The 21,841-nt window shown below is 41.6% G+C and overlaps 1 long non-coding RNA gene across 1 annotated transcript in view; it reads right to left on the reverse strand.

Moving 5' to 3' along the window:
* Positions 1–436: 436 nt before the first annotated feature.
* The window catches only part of LOC134150560 (uncharacterized), a 40,722-nt gene continuing 19,317 nt past the window's right edge, over positions 437–21,841 (reverse strand). The window contains exons 2-3 of the long non-coding RNA XR_009960674.1: positions 9,988–10,102; positions 437–595 (exon numbers count right to left, since the gene is read on the reverse strand). This is a non-coding gene — a long non-coding RNA (uncharacterized LOC134150560). The remainder of the gene's footprint in view (positions 596–9,987; positions 10,103–21,841) is intronic.

The following is a 21,841-nucleotide window of genomic DNA, read 5'->3' on the forward strand; positions in this document are numbered from 1 at the left end:
ACCAAGATTTCTAAACCATCACAAAAGGTTTTGATAAGCTACTATTCAATACAGCTATTATCAGTATTATTTGTATTTTCAGAGCTTTCAAAGTGTTCTCAGTGCTTTCCAAACACCACGGAAGTCAGAATCACAACTTTTTCTACGCAGCCTACCCATTCAGGTTAACGCAAAAACCCAAATGCCACCCAGAAGAGCAGAAAATCCAAAATTGACTCAATCTGCCTCATGAGAAAGTACCTTCTGGGATGCTTTCTTTTCATCTTCTGTTTCCTTAGTAGAAAATATTAAATACAATTTTTAAAACCATTCAAGTCTTATAACTGTGTAATTCCTTTCTGATACAAGTGAATTTTAACTGTGACTTTTTTTAAAAAAAAATCACTTAAATCTATCCACAGGACCTGATTCAGTTATCACAAGTGCTACTCACAGAACTCTGACACTGATTCCAGGAAAGAGGCACGGATCCTCAGCGGTGATGGTATATGCAACGTACAGCACTGATGTTGCTTTTGAATACAACTTTAACCTTGCCTCAGCAAGGCCTCCTTTGTGGTGGCATTTTCTTTTCATCAAGCTCCCCAAAGGAGATCTAAAAGAAATATAATAAACATCCATCAGTTATGGCTTTTTTTTTCCTATTAAACATCCAAAAATTTATCTTTGATAAACAAGGCAAAACATTTGGCCTGACCAAATCCTGGCTCCAAACAAATCTGGATAAGAAATTTGTGATTGGGTCTCTGATACTACATCAAGTAAAGTAAATTATCTCAGACATGTCCGTTACTCCGATATCTAGACTACAGACAGTACAGTGGGTTGGGTAACATCTTTGGATGTGCTTCTGGATGCAGTCTGAAGCTAGATCTGAATGCTGGGGGTAGGGATACCTGAATTGTGTTGGAGAATTGTGTTGCTAGTCCAGACCTAGAAACACTAAGCAGCACAGAGTGAGATGCACTTGAGTCGATTTTACACAAGCAAACCAGCTTTCAGGAGCAGAGCATCTGCATGACACTGTGGTGTGAATAACTAAAGGCATCTCTTCCTTAGGGATCTGTTTCTCCCCATGGAGAGGTCTACAGGTCTGAAAACATCTCACCTAACTTTAGTAACCTGCCCAAGATAACTCCACTGAGAGACGTCCCTAAAGCATTCACACAATCAACAGAGAGTACCTTTGGAGACGCATATCTCTCACCATTAGCTACAATATGTCAGGGCACTTAGAGCCGAAAAGTCTAAGCTAGTCAGTGGCTCTGATGTGCCTCATCTTTTAAGCACGGTTATCCTGGCTGTTGTTTCATTCACACCCAGAAATACAACACCTTGGAGAGTCTGTATCACAGCTCATGCTTTCCAAACAGCATTATACACAGAGCCATAAGGACACGTGCATTACTTCAGTTCCCATGCAACATATCTTTCCTTCCCATAGATTTGTCATAACTCTTCAAACTTCCAGGAAACACAAGGGATTTATTGTGGCATGTGGGACTCAGGGGCAAGATGTATTGCTAAAATGGAAGAGGGTGAGAGGCTGCTGAACTCCAAATGGGCTGCCTTGTCTTTGTGGTTTCTACTGAGCTCAAATTTTGCCTAAAAGGGATTAATTAACACTGGACAATCCCACAGCGATTCCTCATCAGCTCTGGCATAGAGGAGCCCATTGCTATGGTGATACAACATTAAAGGGCTGGGCTCAAAATGTTATTCTGGCAGAAAGATGCATGCACAAGGCCAGAAAGCGAGATCCCGGGTGAGCTGCTTGTAACTATTGTGGAGATGGTCCAGGCTTACCCTGGTGTCCCTGAGATCAAATCCTGGCCTGCAGCCTTTAAGGAGAGCTCCATCCTGTCATGCAGATGGTTTGCGTTCTAATTTGGAGGGGCTGAATGACTTTTCAAACCTTTGATTCCTCACTGATGTATTCACTTCAGGAGACAAAAAAGTACAAAATCTCAGCATGGAGTGATCTCCTTCTTTCTTTTTCTTTCCTTCCTCCCCCTCCCCTTGTCTTTTCTTTTATTCTCTCCCTGGACAATTTTATAATTTTGGCATGTGGCCAGTATGTCTGTCCTTATTAGTTTGTGCTGGCTGTGAAACACCTGCAGCCCATTATAGGCAGGAGGATGAAAAAACAGATTGTCATAGGTAAAATAATGACCATTTATTTCTTTGTTTTAACATATTAAAAGGACAATCTGTAAGGAAAAAAAAGGGGGGGGGGAGTGCCAGTTTTACCATCATGTCTGCCCTTGACTGGAATCAACTGTAGGCACTGGATCAGATCTTCATCCAGTAACTGACTCCAATAAATCATTGTCACTTCATACCAGCCAAAGTTCCAGTTTATTTGCTATGATAAATGCTTACTGCATATGAATAGTGCCTTGCACACTTTTTTTATGCCTTTAATATGAACTAAAAAGGGATTAGGAAGAAACTTCCCCCCCCCAGCAGGTTATAACTAGACTGCCTACTGGCATCTCTCTCTAATATCCCAGCTGCTACTGGCTGTAAACACTGCCAGACTCAACAGAGCCTTCTCATTGGCATGGCAAAAAGAGCAAAGCATGGGACAGATACACCTGAGTCCCACTGGCCACTGCCATCAACCAGTAGGACTGCACATCCAAAACTAATGGGAGTTTAGGGGGGAAGGATGCAGAAGCCACATGCAGAATATCACCGGAGCTCTTGGCTCTTAAGCTGTGTATATATATACACAGTATATACGGTAAATACACGGGTTTCCATGATTAAGTACATGGTGATGCTCATAAGCAAATCTTTGACTATTCACTAGTGAGAAGCAGAAGCAGTATTTGCTCCCACATCTCCCAATCTAAAGCACCCCATCTTACCCCAAAAGCCAGCTAACTGTACTTCTGCAAGACTATCCATCCTGAGAAGGAATGGACCCTATTTACGCTTAGAAAATCCTACTTCAGTCCTCCTTCAACATCACTCATTTAAGGTAGTCGGAGCCTGCTGAGGTATTGACAGTGAAGAGATCAACATGACCTGCAGATATCCTATTATTTAGCAGTGTCATACCATAAATGTACCTGGAGTGAAGGAAAGGCCACAACCAGATCTCCTGGTATAGATGCCTAAGTAACAGTGCGCATCTCTTCCTATGAGATGCCAGAGAGTTGGGGTCTGGCAGGACAGCCAGCCGATCATGGTCGTTAACTCTGACAACACAGCAGGCAGCCTAAAGGCAACTCCAAGAGTTCTGCTACTGAAAGTAGATTCACTCTCCAAGGACAAGTCAGCATTTCAATCCCAACACCCATTCAGTGAGAAAGCCACAGTCGGGATGTTAAGAGACTCAGTGTCCCTTCCATAACTTTGCTGTGTTTTAATCAAACTTCCCTGTCTAGCTGCAAGATAGCTGAGACATTTACCCCAGCAGCCAACATCTTTATTTCTGCATCAAATGGAATGCAGCTATTTAAAAAACAACAACAAAAAAACCCACCTTGTCACCACAAGGGACTTTGCCAAATATTCCCACTGCTGTCCTGGAGCATGGAAATGCAAGTCTGTTGCTGCACACAGGTCTGACTATTTGCATTTTTAATAATTCAAGAGTTTAATTAGTATCATGGCCTTAATCAGAGCCTGAAAATACAGCTGAAGTCATCAGAGCTTAATTAGTTTTTTTAAAAAAATTCTGCAGTCTGAAAATGTCTCTGCTAACATGAAGGTAAAGGGCCTCTGGGATTTCCGGAAAAAGAGAAAGATGAGGACTTGAATTCATTCAAGGGTGGCAGGAACATTGCTGTCTAGTTTGAGAAAGAGCAACAATGGAGCAACATAGTCCCAGATTGATTCTTTTTTTCTTAAAATGGATCAGTGCCCAAAGAATATGTGCAACTGTGAGTTAGGAGACAGAATTCTTCTTCCTGCCTCTACTACTCATTTGCTACTGGCCTTTGGCAAGTGAAAAAGGATTATCCAAAGGGCTAAGAATGCCAAGTTGTAGTGTTACTCAATGGAAAATTAGTGTCAAAGATTTCAGGGATGGGGAAGAAAAGAGAAAAGTATACCAAAAGAAAAGAAGCATTGGCCTAAAATGCTCTACGCTTCACCTTCTACCTCGGTAAAATGGATTGACTCCTCCCACTGCTTGCAAGGCCGAACTTTCGTCAAGTATTTCACAATCCTCAGACTGTACCCTGACATGCTTTTGCAGGTCTGCGCAGAGCGCTTCAGGGTGGCAGCTGCTGCTCGCTGTCTGTCACAGCGGAAGATGTTACAGGCCTGTTCACTCCTGGACAGCATCAGACAAATTAACTAGAATCACTGCACCATGCCTCCTGGTGAGGAGCAGTAACTGTCTCCGTCATCCCAGAGAGATCGTCAAGAGCAGACTGGTCTCAGACGACATCCTAACTCGCTCAGTAAGTTAAAACTGAGTTTTTAAGGCCCTAACATACTTGCAGTTTTCCAACTGCCACTGCCCTCTGCCAATTTATCACACAAACAGCCTCTGTTTGGCCTTAGCTTGATGATTTAGGGAGCTTTCACTTGCTGTTTATGATTTCCTGGGCCAGTACATCTCAGAATAATTTAAAATCCCAAAGCAATACTAGCTCAAATCAGTGGGTTTCTCCTGGATTCTCCTATAACTCGTTCTACAGCTCAGAACAATTCGACTCAGAGACTGGACACAGAAAAACCTGCCCAGATAAAGAAGGACCTCCCACGTTAATCTGGACTTGTCCCATAACCTGTATGTGAAATTCACCATCCTTAGCAAGATCATCAAGTTTCACTGGCTCTTCAGTGAAGTCAGCAGGAACACAGTCCTAAGGAAGCCTTTATGTACTATCAACTACATCCAGCCAGCAAAATCATCATTTAGCAGTCAAGCCACAGAACCTGCCCTCTCTTGGAGCTAACACCTATCCCTTGCAGTTCAATGGACGGTGAAGCTCAGGAGATCTGTTGCTGCTTCCCTTCCCAAGCGCTGGATGTGGCCTCAGGGGGAGTTATCACAGATTTGGGCTGAGGGAATCTGAATCCCTGGCAAAAGCCATCCATTTACTCACCGGACAGATTGATAGCATTGTACAGGACATCCTGGATGAACTTTTTCAAACAATACATGATTTAATGGTGAGATTCATCACCACCCAGTGCTGTGGGGGCCAAATTTATAAACAAGTTCAAAAATGGATTAGTAAAATTCATGGAACACAGGTCAATCACAGACAATTAAATATGGTAGTCCGGATGCAACTTCCAGTTCAGGAAGTTAGTCAGTCTAATGCCTTTCCACCTCTGATTTACTTGCAAAAGAAAGCCAGAAAAATTCTCCATACACCAAAATTGTCCCTTGGCTCCACACATTAACTAGAATCACAATGCACTCTTTTTTGGCAGGAGGAGGGGGTTACACTTTCTTTCAGTAATGATATTACAGCATGCTATTTATTTCCCTCTGCAGCTTCTGAACCTCTGTGTAACCTCCCATCTCCCTGTTCCCTTAGGAATATCACAGATAAATTAGTGAAACCTACTGGAAGGTGACAGCAATCACAGATACTGCTAAATTCCTTTTAGCAAGAAATTAGGAATCGAATCACTTATGTACATAGGAAAGGTCTGATCGGATCATACTGAAAATGGATTCTGTCCTTGAGAGCACTGGACCAGAAGGCGGCCCCGGAAACTCAAGATGAAAAACTCTAAGTTGGTTTGTCCACAGGAAAATTTCTTTGTAACACTAAGACAGTTAGCATTTGATTTATTCCCTAACACATGCACGTACAGGGGGTAATTTTATGTATATAAAATACTAACACTACATTTCATACTATTTTATTAAGTATCCCAATTCCCTTTGAATCTTGCTAAACTCTTCACCCAAACAGCAGCTCATGACACAGATTATCTATCTGTACCTGGGAGTTCTTTTCTTTTCCTTTTCTGTTTTTTTGGATGGGGAAGGAGAAAGAGGGAGGGGAATCATCTTTTAACCCTGCTCTCCTGCCTTCTTACCTGCTGCATTTCTATCCATTGTCCTTTTTGGGGTTGTTTGGGGGGGGGGGAGGTTGCTGGAGAGGACAAGATGACAAATGAGCTAACACATAGCAATGGAATTTAAGTGAGTCTCAGCTATTTTTAATTAAGAAGCGATGACAGCTGACTAAATTCCCTGACACTGCAGTTAAAGGCTCCCTGACCCAGACATTATTAGGCACACTCTTAAGACCAATATATATTGGTCCCCATGGTGCTTCTATTATTGTCCCTGCTGTCTCGACACATGCGGGACTAACAAAATCTATGTCTATTATCAGCATGCAAATAGTGAGATAAACGTGTGAATGCTTATGAGCCACAGGAGGCAGCAGGTGAGCAGAGGACAACGAAGGTCATTTTCAAGTGACTACTCAAAGTGCCAGTGTTTGGCTTCCAATAAATGTTCAAAAGGTTTGGGCAAATTTGACTGCCATTTTCATTTTCAGTTGTTTAAACCAATGATAGATTGACTATGAGGGAGGCAGAAAGAACAGCATCTACGGTAAGACAAAAGATAAGACGGAAAGTGGCATGGGGCCTTGGATTGACTTTTCCCAGGCCAAAAGATCACAGAGATAGCTTGGCTTAGAATACTTTCTTTCTAATTCCCAGGCTAGACAGCCTGGCAAGCTGACCACGCAGCCTCCAACACTCTGCGCGGTGAGCACAAAGACCCACAGGCATCACCCAGCTTGCACAGGAGGAGTGGCCTTCACCTGATTCAGTGGGTTTTGCCTAAAGGGAACACATCTTTTTACGCTGAAACTTTTGCTACTGCTAGACTTCAGAACTAGCACTTTTAACTGCTTGCTGAGGTACAGGGGCGACCTGGATTTTGTAGGCTAGGGATTCACCCTAGTTTATATAAGGAATCTTTAGCAAAGTGGAGAATACAGTCAAGATGCCCAACTCCTACTACCAGAAGAGACTGCCTTCCTTGGGGTGTAACAATACACCTTAATGCTTGACTGGAGGTGTCAGCTTTGCAATGCTTTATCTGTCTTGGAAAGACATCAAGAAGAAGATACCAACCACAAAAAAGACCATACAAAACTCACCTTCATTCTCAGCACTTGCACAGGCAATGAATCAAGCAGTGGATCATTTTACCTGGAGCTCACCAGTTGGTTTTAGTAAGACAGATGAAGAAAAGAGGCCTTTCTGCCCTTTCTAAAGGATTATGGAGAAAAGAGGTAAACTGGCACAGGCTGCAAAGTCAAACAAATCATGTACACACTTGGTGCAAGTGAGACAAATACATTAAGGAACATCATCAGGAACTTTCCAGTGTGGTTGCACAGTGGGAGGGGGAAGAGTTGCTTTCTGCTGTTGCTAAGACAGTTCCACCACCCTTGCTTTCTCCTAGCCCAATCCCCAGGCTTTCTCATCTCATTGGCTGACCAGCCGCATCGAACGATCATGACAGGTTTTCTTTCTCCTTGCCCTATTGGCTTTTGTCTGTGGCCTATTACCAGGGGAGAGCAAATCAGACACGTAATCAATAGTTTGCAAGAAGGAACAGGGCTGTGAGATGCTATATTTGCATTAAATCTCTCACTGTCTCTGCCTCCACATTCAGACAAGCGCGGATTAGCCGTACTGGCCATGCTTGCAGAGGTGAACGTGGATGGCAGACTGATAGAAAAACAGCACTGCAGCAAGCTGTCAGTGAAAGGCAGCCACTGCACTGTGTGGCCCTGAACTTCAAGGCAGGCTCTATTCAATGAAGGTGCTCAGATCCCTACCTTATAGGCAAGCCAATAGAAAGCCAGGACCATCAGCATCCTGCCTGAGCACCCAATCCAGCTGCTCAGAGCAAACTTCCTTTCTGATAGCCTACCACTACTAGTGTCTTCCACTTAGGTACTCCTCAGGGAAGCAGGCTCTGAAAATAAGGAAAAGTTATGTAGCAGGGCAGAATTTTCTTTCCTTCAGTGGCATAAAAGATGCCCTATCCAGAAAGCTCTCAGCAAGCTCCTCAGTATGAAGGCTTCCGGAGGCCTTCTAGGAGAGGCAGACAGCTTGCAAACTCTCTGCAAGACCAGGTAAAACTTCTGCAACTTCAACTGGTATGGCTGCCGACTAGTCAGCTACCAACACTGGTGCTGCTTCATCACTGCTGTCCTTCAGGGACTCGGGAACAGTGGTTCCTTTGATTTCAGCATTTCTGTCAAGTTGGTTCTCTGCCCACCAAAAGACTGTTACAGAGCAGAGAAACACAGCAACGATGGGCTGGCTCCCAGGTCCCACTACAGACTAGGTCAAGACCAGAAACAATATGCAGAGGAGATGGCAATGAGTTGGAACAGGTTTCCAGCTATAAGCAGAACTGGCTTGAACTGACTGCAAGTAAGTTCTATCTGTAAGAGCCATATGAAACACCAATGCAGAATAATCAGACATTGCACACAGCTTTAAAACCAACCTAGAAATTCAACTCAGTTATGAAAGATGGGGATCGCAGGAGGTCAAGAGCACTACCTGTTTAAATATATATAACTAATGAACTGACCTCAGGCCTTAAAGCTTTGCTGCAATTTCTCCAAGTAAAGAAGCTGATGAATATCCCTAAGCACTCTGGGACACTGGTGAAATAGCAACTGTTTGGCTATTTTCTTTTACCACACAGGTGAGTCAGTATCCAAATGACAGGGAAAAAAAAGCGCTGTTTCCTTTTCTGTTCAGGACTGCAAGTGATTAGCAGCTGAAGGAGCTCAGTCCAGTTTCTAGTCTGTTCCTAGCAGACACGCATACAGGCTATAAGAAGTCAATAAACCTAGCAAAAAAAACCCTGCAGCTGGACATATATGACCACTGAGTTCTCTTCCGACTCCTAAATACCATATTTTCCTGCACTAGACACTCGCTCTCCATCCTTTACATTTGGTTAGGAAGGGTTTGGTTAGGAAGAGTTTTAACTTAGACTGCTGTAAAATAATGTGATTATGAGGCAAGAGACATGAAAATTTTCTAAGGATTTTTCCACAGCCAATCTATTTATTTATTTTTTTTGGGGGGGGGGAGCAGTTGGACATAAAACACTAGGTTAGTTAAAAAAGATTCCAAAGTGTCTGACCTGAAATACATCAGCTTTTAATGACATACAAGGGGAGAGTTTCTTCTATGTAAGATGTAACTTCAAGTTAGAAGGACAGAGGAAAAGAGGTGCATAAAGCTCAGGTTGAAATCTTGCTTGGCTTTACAAGTTGGTTGAGTTTGGTCTGCAATTGCATAAGTGGCTTAAAGTATTTTGGGATCTCTCTGCAGTTTGAATGATTAAGTTTCATCCCAAAGAGGAAGAACATTCTGAACACTCAAAAACACTCGTGGATTTCAAAAAAATGTTACACCTTGCTTTAAAAAAAAAAAAAAAAAAATCTCCCAATTGTGTTCTCAAACTGAGAGAGCTCCATGAAGGAAATTAATGGACTGAAAGAAAGCCTATAGTTTTTTTAAATTTTATATAGATAGATATATCCAAAGCATGTGTCTCCTTTCCAGTTACCTTTACAGAGAGGAAAAGCATGCAATTTAGCAACAACTAAGTTGATAAAAATCAGCTCAAATAAAAACACCTACCAAGAGCTAAGCCCACTCCAGCCACTCAGGTTGCAGAGCCTATGCACGATGATTTGTAGATCAATAAAAACCTTTTAAATAAAATGAAAGCTTTTTAGATTAGTTCAAGAAACAAGCTGCAGTGGAAGAGATTCTGTCTTTGACAGTCTGGGACCAAACTTACTTACTACTTGCTGTTAGCACCCCAACACTTATCTGGACCTATCAGATTTGCTCTAGATGGAAAAATACTTCGATTCTTACCACAGATGTGTAACAAAAACAAAGGTAGACATGGGATGTTGCAGCCTATGCTGCTACAACTATCATGATGGACTTCTGACTTCTCATTTGCTGCCCAGGTAAGAATGTTTGTTTCCTTACCTGGAAATACGTTTTGGCTACTAGTCCTGAATGACCATGTTGTACTTGCCCTCAGCAAGAAATGGGAAAAGGACAGGCATGCACTTCCTCACCTCCAACTCACAGCAACAACAACCTAAGGGAAAAAGAACAAGAAATGTAAGAATACAAATAGTAATATGCTGGATGATCTGACAGGAAGCACAAGAAAGGACGTAAAATCTCCATTCCTTTCCCAGGGAATCAGTATGCTCAGGCAGTTTCTACTATCTGCTTACCCCAGGGCCATGCTGACCCACAAGATGGCCATAGGGGCTGTGCACAGTAGCGTTGACCAAAGAAACAAAGTTGGAAGTCAAGTCGGGGGAAAGCTTATGTTCATGGCTGTATCCCCAGCTCGCAATTCTGTTATCGCGTACGTCCACCGCCCAGGCTCAAGGCTTGAACGTCAGGCTGCTGTTCACCACTCGTCTGGCATAGCCGATACAAAACACAGAGCCAAGAAACCCAAGAGTGTCATTTCTGAGCCAAGAGCCCGTGTTCCTAGATTAAGTTTTGTTTTCGAATTCTCCCTTTGAAACATTTTCATAATTCCCAGTGTATTTCTTTTCAGATTGCTCTCATCTGAAGAATTATTGAAACGTTAGTCTTGTTGCTTTTGTTACAGAGGGAACTATTTTCCCTGTGTATTTCAGAACTTTCATGAGAAATAAAATCCAAGAATACAACCACTTTTTCTCAGCACACTGTATAACTCTATGAAGGGATTTGAGCTCTGTCTTTATCTGCTTCTGGTTTGTTTCCCAGCTTCATTTCATTAATACAATTTCTCAAGGACTTTTTATCACTAATAAAGCCAAGCTGCAAGAAAACTGCTTAGAACTGGCGTATTTCTCTGATGCCAAACACTACTAAAAGGTCGTCAAACTTCAGTTTTATCATTAAATGCTTCTACGCAAGGTAATTGAATGTTACTGGCTCCATTCTGCTATTAAACACAGTGATCACAGAAGAGCGATAATGGTCCTTAACTATAATATAAGTAGAAAAAGAGAACCAAATCCGGAGTGCTGACCCACAGCCTCTTGCTCTGTCCCCCTGGAAATTGTTTTTCCTCCTGATTTTACTGAAAATATTGGGGTCCTCTGCAGAGCAGAGCAGGCTGCAGATTCGGGTGGTAAAATGACAAACAAAGCATGAGAAATTATAACTGAAAATAGTATCATCAGCTTCCTGGAGTATTGTACAATAAACAGTGAAACAACTTGTTCACCCAAAGGCACCCGTATTTTACCAATAGATAAGTAGTGATACACATATATACACAGTTACACTCTTTTCTAACTGTATATACACATCTATCTACATACATGCATCACATATTGTATGATATACATCATATAGTAATTAAAATTAGAAAGAACTTTGATGTCTGACTCAGCACGGGGTGGAAAAAATGCACATAAGGATAAGACCCAGAAAATCTTCAGTTCTAACCCAAGATGCGACTCACCAGGTCGTCAAGAGCAACTCAGTACTTCTCGCTGCCTTGGTTTCCCCATCTGGAAAGTGGGCCTAGTTACACCACAGAGCAGCTGAGAGATGCTCTGCCTGCTTTGTGCATAGCGCTTCAGGCACATGAAGTGCACACACCTATTTGGACAACAACACAAAGCCCAAGACCTTCCCTCAAGTTCCTTCTCCCTCAGCCATCGCACCTATCGCCTGCCCACAAAGGAGACCTTCCCACACCTCCATAGGTTCAAGCTCAAGCCCTCTTTCGAAGCCTGTGCCTCCCTCGCAGTATTAACTCAGAACCACCACAATACCTGGCTACCTAACGATTACATTTTTATAACCGGAACGCAGACACATCTAAATAAGCCAGGATGTGATGGCTGGATGCTTTTGGTTCCAAGGTGAGCCCTCTCATGAATGCTGACTCTTAAAGCAAAGCAAACAAAAAAGAGCAAGTAAACTAACAAGTTGCTAGTCTCATTTGTTTAGAATGACAGATCGACAAACACTTTTTTTTATATATATATATATATATAAACAGCTTTTTATAACTCACAACCCAAAATAAGCCCTGACCCAGCTGCAGTGCCATGTTAAACAATAATTACTCTATATAAGGCTTACCAAATGGGAATATTTGTGGGCCAGTGGAATGAAATTATTTTAGGACTTGCACAAACTTTCTCTGGGAGTGGTGAGACTGGCTGTGGGTAATGTGGCGTACCTAAGAAACAAGCGGACACGAGAGGGTTTTTTCTTCTTCTTCTTCTTCCAGGCCTCTGTTAAAACTCACTAGCTGATGTTAAATAGCTTTCCAAAACTTCTACTCAAGGGAAAAGAAAAAAAAAAAGCAGTAGTAGAAATGAGATTTGTTTACCCCTTTATAAAAGAGTCTTCACTGTGTCACTGTGCTCACATTTTGAGAATCTCCCTCAACCTGGCTGTGTGTCATGCCCACTAAATCACACCCAAACATATGGCAGAGCATAAGTAAGCAGAGATGCACAGCAAGACCCCTGTAATATTTCATTGCACTGTGGAAAAAAAATATCAAGCCTCATCTCTAGCTCTTACATGCCATTCAGATTGCTTCACCACGAGCTACTGTGCAACGTCAGCCATTGAAACATCCCTCATCAGGCATTTCCTGGCAGGGACTGTTAAAAGCACCTCTCTTCTAGCCCCCCCCCACATGCTGCAGAGATGGTCCCTAGCCACTTCACAGCCACAAACGAAAACCCTTAAAGGAGGCTAGCCCTGTGGCAAATTGAACTTGTTCACTCGACCTTTGCTTACAATGATGCTAAGCTACATCAGTACACATTGCAGAGGAACTCCTTGTCCCGTCTGCACTAGGGATGCATTCCTGTTCTTTCATCGACACTTGGACCCACTGAAGGTGGGTCAAACCACTTGAGTTGTTGAAGTTAAGGGAAGAGCAGCCCATACATCTTAACATCTTAAACACCCTCATCCTCTCAAATACTGAGTGTGCACCATTTCCTAATGCCTGAATTTGAGTCAGGAGAAACAGTTCAGCCTGCAGAAAAAGCAGCTAAACTTCTGGAACCTGAGGCTTGTCCTGCCTGATAGGAGTGTGGGGATCTCAGCAGGGAATCCTAGAAGAAGGTGGAACCTTTCAGAGAGACTTTTCAAGCTTTTCAGAGATCTCAGTTCAAAAAACTGCAAAAATTAGTGACATGTCATTCTGGTGCAAATGGCAGTTTTCCAGTTTCCAAAATATTCCTCCTCCTTATGTCACAGTAAAACATGGCAAAAAATGGAAAGTGGTTTAGCAAGTAAGAACATTTCAATTCAAAATAGAACCAGAGAGGATTAAAGCAAATACCCAGACTGTTCTAACCTGTGTTTACAGTCCAAATACTATACCAATTCCTGTTATTTTCAGGGGTTTCTTCCTGTGTTGTAACATTCTCTTTGGGATTAAACTTGGCCCATGCAACACATGACTCATCTGACTACAAGTCCCTGGGCATGTGCTGCCGGGTTTGCTGATGCTCATCACTGACAATCCATCCTACAACCTCAGAGCCCAAAGCAGCACGTTACACGGGGGCTTTTATTGGAGCAGTAATAAAAACGACAGCATCTGCCTAACACTAGATTTTCACCCTTAATTAAAAACTTCAAGATTGAGTCCATTTTCTGAGCAGGATGGTGAGTGGAAAAAAAAAAGTCAGTTTTTAATGACTTCAATGAAAGACAAGTCCATTTTCTAGTTAATATACACCCTTGCACCCATGAATTTCAAGTTAAAAATTTGTTGCTATGGAGTTATCTGCAGCACCAAGCACTGATGACAGCCAAACAAATCCAGAAAGGACCCCCTCTGCCTTCATTGATTCAAAACAGACACTGTTTTCAGGTTTGCTTTTCATTCTACCCAGCTTTCTGCATTTCAAAAGATAACTTTTTTATGCTTCTCTGTCTAGTTCTTTGAGTTACCTCCACATTATGTGATTCTTCAACACTGAGTCTACCTTGCAGATCCTCATTCTCTTTAAGTGACCCACACAAGTGCCTGCAATCCTTGCTCACTTAGAGACACAGTAGTGCCTTTGAAGTTACAGTGGCAAGTTCACAGGTGAGAAAAATTCTAGCTGCAACAAATCACAATATGCAGCTGGAGGTAAATCTAAGAATAAAACATCAAAAGAATAAAAAGAGAGAGAAACAGAAAAAAGATAACTATGCAGAGGCAACGGACTTGTGAGCCTAGCAACGGGATACAGCGCTTAGCTCTCAATTATCAATTGGAAAAGACCTCTTTAATAGAAAGAAACAAACAGCCAAACACTTCAATTGACTGAAAGCTGAACAACCCACCTAAAAACAATTCTCTTAGGCTGTATGCCAGTGGGAAAGAGCAACCATCAATCTGGACAACAGCTTCTGTTGTCTGTAGCTCAGAGAAGGGACTTCATCAGCATTGGTAGATCCTGAAAGAACAGAATTTAAATTGAGCCGTGCAATTAGATGTAAACTCTACAATTTACCGAGCCATCAACTGCTGGAGAGCCAAAACTGAGAATGCTGTCAAAATGCAACTCTTAAGTTTTGCTTTCCCAGATGCCCCCATATAATGAAAAAAACATGCCAACTGCTTATTTTCCAAAGTAAAACTTCTTTACCTGGATTTTTAGATTTTTCTCGTACTAAAGATCTCTTTTACAGTATGCAAACACCATTTGGGGATTGGTTCCTGTTCTAGTGAAAGATTTTCAAGAGATTGAATAGGAAAACTATCAAAGTGGTGATATCAAGCCTCGACGGACCACGTTCACCTTGCCCTACTGCAGAATGATAAATCAGTCGATCTGGAGTAACAAACGTTATATATTTACATACAGTTTAAGTTTTGCTTTGTTTTGTTAATTCCTCTACACCAAGCAATCTGTTGGGCAAGAGGAAGGAAAAAAGTCTGTTCTTTGCAATTTGTTTCTGATGGTGAAAATGGTTGATGTTAACTTTCCCTGTAAAGCTTTTGATATCAACGAGGGTTGCAGTTCCTTGGCAATTTCTCGTCAGTTGTCAGTACATCCGCATTGAAGGTCCCCACTGCAGTGAAAGATCTGGGCATGTGGTTTATTTTAAATCCACGTGTACTTCCATTCAAGTCAACTGGACTGTTCACAAGCTGAAAGTTTGCCATGTGCTCAAACAGATTACTGAGTCCAGGCCTGCAAAATTCAGGCAAGTACATTGCTAAGAGTGTGCAAGTCCAGCTAACCACAGTGGTCATGCTCATTAGTGTAAAGTTAATCGTGAGCTAGAATATCACACTGGATTAACAGCCTGAGGTTACAACAGGCTGGGCCTTCTTTTCCAGTGTTTGTCTACTGAAGTATCTGAAGTTGCATGAGAAGTCAGGTAGCTAAAGATGTGCCTCCTGTTTTAGGCATTTCCCCTCAGTGCAAAAACTGAGAGCCTTGGTTCCCTTTGCAGCCAGCATAGAGAAAACAGAGGTTCCTAATGCTGCAGACGTGAGCTATCAACTGTACCGTCCGCTGACTCCCAAGGGAGCCAGACTCCTACCTCTGGCACTCTGATTCATTCTCTTTAGGCTCCACTAACTAAGGATAGTGCCACATTTATACTTCTACTTTTATTGCCTAAGATCAGACCCTCGTGATTATCTTCCTCTGTCTTATGTTTTAGAGATATATTTTATAAGTTACAAGATAATTGAAAAAAATTATAGAAAACAAATATACTTACACTTTATTCCACTGGACCGCTTTAAAGCACAATGCTCCATTTTAATTCTTCTCCCCCTCTCTGTCATGGACATTCCACTACACGGAAGAAAATTAATATAACTTAAACTCAAACATTATATCTAGCTCTTTCTAATCAGTGGCAAAACTTCCATATTGATACTTTATGCTGTAACTCCAACCAGGGCCAAAGTGTCAAAATCAGATACGGGCAGTAACAACTGATACCAATCGTAGGCTAGCACATGTATTTGGAATTGTAATGCAGGTAATAAAACAGCAACAAAGAAACCACTAGAGTTCCACAAGAGTTATTTAACTACCCAAATCAAAATACTCATTGCAGTCTTGAAATCTTGGGAGTTGGGGGGAATTGCCCATGACAAAATTGCCAATGATGGCAACTCTTGCAGCACAAGTATACACTACAATCTCATAACACCTTTGTACAAATACTGCACAAAACCGTACAAATATTCATCACTGAATTTCTACACCAACTGCGTCAGGTATGTGGCTCGCTAACACCGCCTCTGATTTTACAGATAAGTAGGTTGAGGCAGAAGGGTAGAGACAACTGTCCAAGGAGAATGAGTAACAGTGAGAATTCCAAACCATCCTCTGGTCCTCTGGTACACTGAGCTTATATTCAATGGAAAAAAAATTGCTGGCATAGTTTGACCCAAAACCAACCGAGTTAGAAGGCAGGGGAAGGGGGCAGTAAGCATCAGTGAATTTCAGCTCCCACCCCAGGATCATGGGTAACGAAGCACGTTATCCTTAATATATGGCTTAGCTTAAGTATCTGTTTCTAGCTATCAACTGAAGTGAAAACATGAATTCATGAAAATCAATATTCCCTAAACAATAATTTGCCTGTAGAACATTTCTTCTTTCTTTCTTTACATTTTGAAATGTTAAACTCTTATCTAACTCAATCCATTTAAAGTATTATAGCTGCAGAGTTCAGCAATTAGTTGTGTAAATTATTTTCCTCGAGTGTATGTAAGGTTACATTACATAGCGAAATGTAAAACACATTCTATAGTGAATGAAAACCTTTGAATGATGATTATCTTTCAAAAAAGCTGGGATAAGGGCCAGATTATTAAGATGAAATTAAGACAGCTATTAGAGTTCTACTTGTACATGCAAAACCCCCAGTTATTCCATGCAAGTGTTATCCACTTTCAGTGCAATAACAGGGGGCTGTAAATGTAATTGTTTACATGTGGTGTCCACAGCCTTTATCTTCTCCAAAACGCAGCTTGAAAAACCCATCTGAGGAAGACATGAACAAGGAAATAGGTGCAGAGAAAAGCATGAAAACAGAGAAGGGACAACACCTGAGACAGTCCAATGAAGGCAATAGATGGCACTGCGGCTATTTTCAGCGTGCTTGAAAGCTAGAACGAAGATGGAGAGCTACGCGCAGTCTGCTCCACCACGCCTACAAACCAGCAAACCTTGTTTAAAGCTCTTAGTACTAAAAGTGCTACTATTTCTTTCACATGTACCAGATAAAGGAAGGCTGAGATACTTCAAGGAGAGCTCTGCCCAGCATCAAGCATTAGTGACAGCTACAAATACAATGTAGGAGCCCTAACTCCTTGTCTTCTGTGTTAACTTTCAAACTAAACAGTCTCTGAAGATGCCCCAGACAGAAAAGTGAGATGACTATCCCTATTCAGGCCGCTTCTTACTACATATATGCAGAGGTCTGCTGGGAATGGATTCCCACTGCACGGGGCGAGACGCTCAGGTCAGCATCAGTGGAAATCCACTGCCTTCAACAAAGCTACACCAATGTATATCAGTTGAAAACATGACCTATATAACAAAAACAAGCTTGAAGCAGCTACGGAACATAACCTTGATTTATTCCAAATACATTATACTTAACACTGTCACTTATCTTTTACATGCCAACATACAAGCTTAGGAGACAGACACATTTGAATGCTCTCAGCTGGGAATCATGTTCTTGCAACACTCCTAGATGATGCACATACTGTCTCTATTTCTGTTCACCCTTACTGATGGCACCGTGCCCACAAAACAAGCTGATTAGCACTTGCCCTGGGCTATCAAGGCAAGGCAATGGTACGTTTAGATCAGCAAACTGCATAACAATATAAATGTCATCTATTCTACAAGGAGCATTGGCAGTATTTGCATCTTGTGCTTCACTGCATGTATGCGCCAAAAAAACTCAAAGACTTGCAAACGAAAGACAGGCACGGGATTTGCCAGCCCTCCCAGCTGCCAAAACATGCTGTATAGCAGTGGGTGCCTCATTAATCCCGAAAGACCATCTACCGGGTGTCAGATTGTATGTAACATGAACATTACTAGTGCATATATATATAGCCTTTTTTGTTTGGTCAGGCTCTTAAGCAGAAAACGAACCACAAACAGTGCATCTGGCACAGTTCAAGACATGATTTGTGCCCAGAAAAGATGGCAACCAGCCTAAACAGAATAGCCCTGGGTGGTCACTAGCTGGTTGTGCAACATCTTTGTTGATGGGGCAAACTGTAGCAATACCTAACACGTACAATGGAAAATGGGATAAGGACGCTCAATTTAGGACGCTAGCTGGAATGTAACCCAGTCTCTAATGGCCTGGTAGTCATTATCATTTGATTGTTATTGGAGACCTATAAGACATGAAATGATGGTCTCACTCCAATTCCTGGTGAGTAAATGTCAGCGCCATTATCACAGGAAGCATCCATCTTCACGGTCTTACCAAAGCAGCCAAGGACTGAAGGGCAAGGAAAGCCTGATCTATGTCTCATTGTCAGCAGAGGGGACTTTCCAGGACAGAGCTGGGGTGAACTAGTAGGGTTCAGAACTGCTGCTTTTGTGAGTCCTATTTAATTTTTTAGCAGATGGAACAGGGCATAAAAAGAGGAGACATAACATAGGAAAGAGGGAGAAGGCTGTCAGATAAAGAGAGGAAAGACAGCTCTGCAGAAAAGCATCATGGAATGACACACTTAATGGAGCACAGAATAATACACTCATGTCATCAGGAATGGAAACAACACGGCAAATATATTATAACTAAACGGGGCCTACCAAGCTAAACAAATGTTTACTAGATTTCACAGATCTTCCTCTGTAGCTCACATTTTTTTCATACACTAGGAATCAATAGCAGTGTCACAGTTAAGCCACCAACCTTTCTATGCCAACTAACAACAGTCAGAGGCTAAGCTCCCAAGAGTCTGGAGTCTTCCAGCACAAGCTTCCTCCTCCACTAAACCTAAGAGCTTTCTACATCGTTTGTATAAATTCACAGATGCTTCATCTTCACCACTTACTGACTCTTACTGACTTTATCAAAGTTTTCTTTTCATGACAAACACAGAAACCACTTAATCTAACTATTTTCTCCAACTATTGTTTTGAGATGAGGTGTCCTTCTCTGGGATACTCCATTACTCTACATACCTTCACTGCATTTCTATTTCTTTTTACAATTCTTTGGCCAGTGATAGAACCAGAGCACAGACAGTAAGACTGAAGAGTGACTCTCTTAAGGAGATTACACAAAATGTCACTTAGCATTAAATTTCTATTTGAAAATGGAAGTTTTTATTCTTATGCTAATGAAAATCAGAAAGATACTCTGGATTTCTAAGATTAAAGTGCAGCCCTTGACTTCTCAAGATTCCTTATTCACATCCTCATGCTACCGCATATTCCTCATAAATTCATATTTACACTACTTTGTTAACATCTTTTTTCATTTCTGAAAACAGAAATCTGTCTGAAATGCTTTTGTTTGATGAGCAATATCCAGATGCATTTAACTCCTATTGCATAAGAGGATTTGTACTTAAGTTTATGGGAAAGAGATATTTAAAAGATTATGAAATACGCTTGTAGAAAAAAAAAAAGAATGCTGGAACATATCCATTGATATTGCAGTATACATTGTTGAAGCACTAGAATTACACAGTGCAATTACTTCTCAGAATGTATAGCTCCTAGCACTGATTTTTATGTTTAACAGAAAAAGTGGTTTAATACTTAGTAAATGATTGCTAATTAAGACACTGGGAAAAATTCTGACTTAACTGAATAACGAAACTTATGCACCTTGTGTATTTGTTTAAGTCTCTGACACTGACTATCAACTATAAATGGTCTTTTATGTGATACACTTGCCAATACAAATCTTTATTCAAAGTCTGATTCCTTCTGACTATCAACTAAGGATCAGATGCGGGTTCTCCCAGCAAGCAGTGCCATACCATGTATGAAATCTTAATAAAGTCAATGGTACTTAATACGAGCGAGAAAACTGAAGCCTGACTTCAATAAAGCATTATGTAAAAAGGCTTGGATTTCTCTCAAGGTTTTTTGTTGTTGTTAAAACAATTAGAGACCATTCTGTAAATATGTCACAAACTTTTTTTTTCCTCCTCCTCTACTCTCTCATATTGGACCTTTTCATGGAAATAGTTTCCAGATGCCTATCCATTGATCTGGTTATTTCCCAACACAGTTGATGAATCACTTTGGGGTTTGATCATATATTGCGTTAATACTAGAGGAATCTATCTATGGCATGTATATATATATAAGATGATTAAAAAAAGGCAGGTTTTGCAATGATAATGTGGAACACAGGAGCTCAAACAAAGAATACCATTGGCACAGCTCTGCTCAGGATCAGGCCCACTGTGAATTTGAAAACAGAGCAAAAGTAATGGCATGGCTATTCCCTTCCAGTAAATATGCAAAGTTCTCTTCTCACATACAATGGAAACAGTTTTACGCTGATGTAGATCATGGTCCATGGATAATCAGGCCACTATTCACTTAGCCAGTTTTGCGGAAGCGTAATCAGGAAAGCATTATGAAGAAAAACCTGCCCTGCAGGGACAGACTTGCTTTAATAATGTTTATGACTTGTCCATATTGTATTTATGTCTGGAAGTTGATTTCTTGGGTTTTCCCACCCTTCCCCCACCCTCAGTCCCCAAGATAATTTGCAAGTTGAATCCTTAACCAGGATAAGTTGGGAAAGCTCCACTGGGATGGACAGAAATCTGCTCTCTATAAACTCAGGAGTGGACCCAGAAACATATCCGATTTTATTTGACACACAGGTCAGAACTCACCTTTCCCTGAAGCAACTGGTCCAAAACAAGCCCATGCTTTACAAATAAACAAGTTTGGACCCGAAATCAAACACTAACTCTGGTCAGCTTCTGGTCTCCTGTCACACTTCTCTTGAAAGCATTCCAGGCCCAGGCCACAAACAGCAATAGCAAAATAATAATAAATAAAAGATTGAACACTTCCCCAGCACCTGCCAGGCTCACAGTTTTTATTGAGCCTTACAAATGTGTCATCAATACTATTCTTTTATTGCCAAATCCATCACTGGAACAAACCTCAGTGAGGAACCAATCTGCAGAGCAAGACAGACAAGCAGTAGGCAAACCCATGCAGGAACGCACTTCGTCTATGCACTTGCAGACGCATTCTGCAGGTAGGTATCAGCCGAGTCTGCTTTCGCTCTGTTATTCCACTTTGATTTCACTGCTCACTTCTGCAAGGCCCACCTCAAGCTTCCTAATTTTCCAGTGCCTTCAGAAGTTACCCAACATTAAAGCTCGATTTGGCTCATGCGGCAGTTAAAATCGATGCCGTTCAAAGGCATACATTGAAATGAAATCTTCAGGGAAGCAGACAGAACTGATAGGAATTTTTCTCGGCCTTTTTGTTAAATTTCACTGTTATCAAAATGTTTGCACTATCTTTGATGAAAGGCCATGAAAATTCCCAGGTGCCACAGATTTTGTGGTGCCTGTTTGCTTGGATCCAAAGCTGACTTGTATCCATGGATGGTTCAAGCCATCAGATACAAAACCTTTCAGACATGCCTTGTATCCAAAAGGCTAACTTTGCTCAGACTTGCAAATGCTTAGCACTTTGGAAAACAGAGCCCAGCCTACTTTAATATAAACACCTCAAAATAAGACATGGCCACTTTCACCATCTCTACACCTAGCCCATGCTGAAGCACAGCGTGCACTCAGGCTCCGCAAGCTCCAGTCTGCCCAGTAGCTCCTTCCGAGCCCCGGACCAAGCACCTG

This window comes from Rhea pennata, chromosome 24 (assembly GCF_028389875.1).
Source record: "Rhea pennata isolate bPtePen1 chromosome 24, bPtePen1.pri, whole genome shotgun sequence".
NCBI lineage: Eukaryota > Metazoa > Chordata > Aves > Rheiformes > Rheidae > Rhea > Rhea pennata.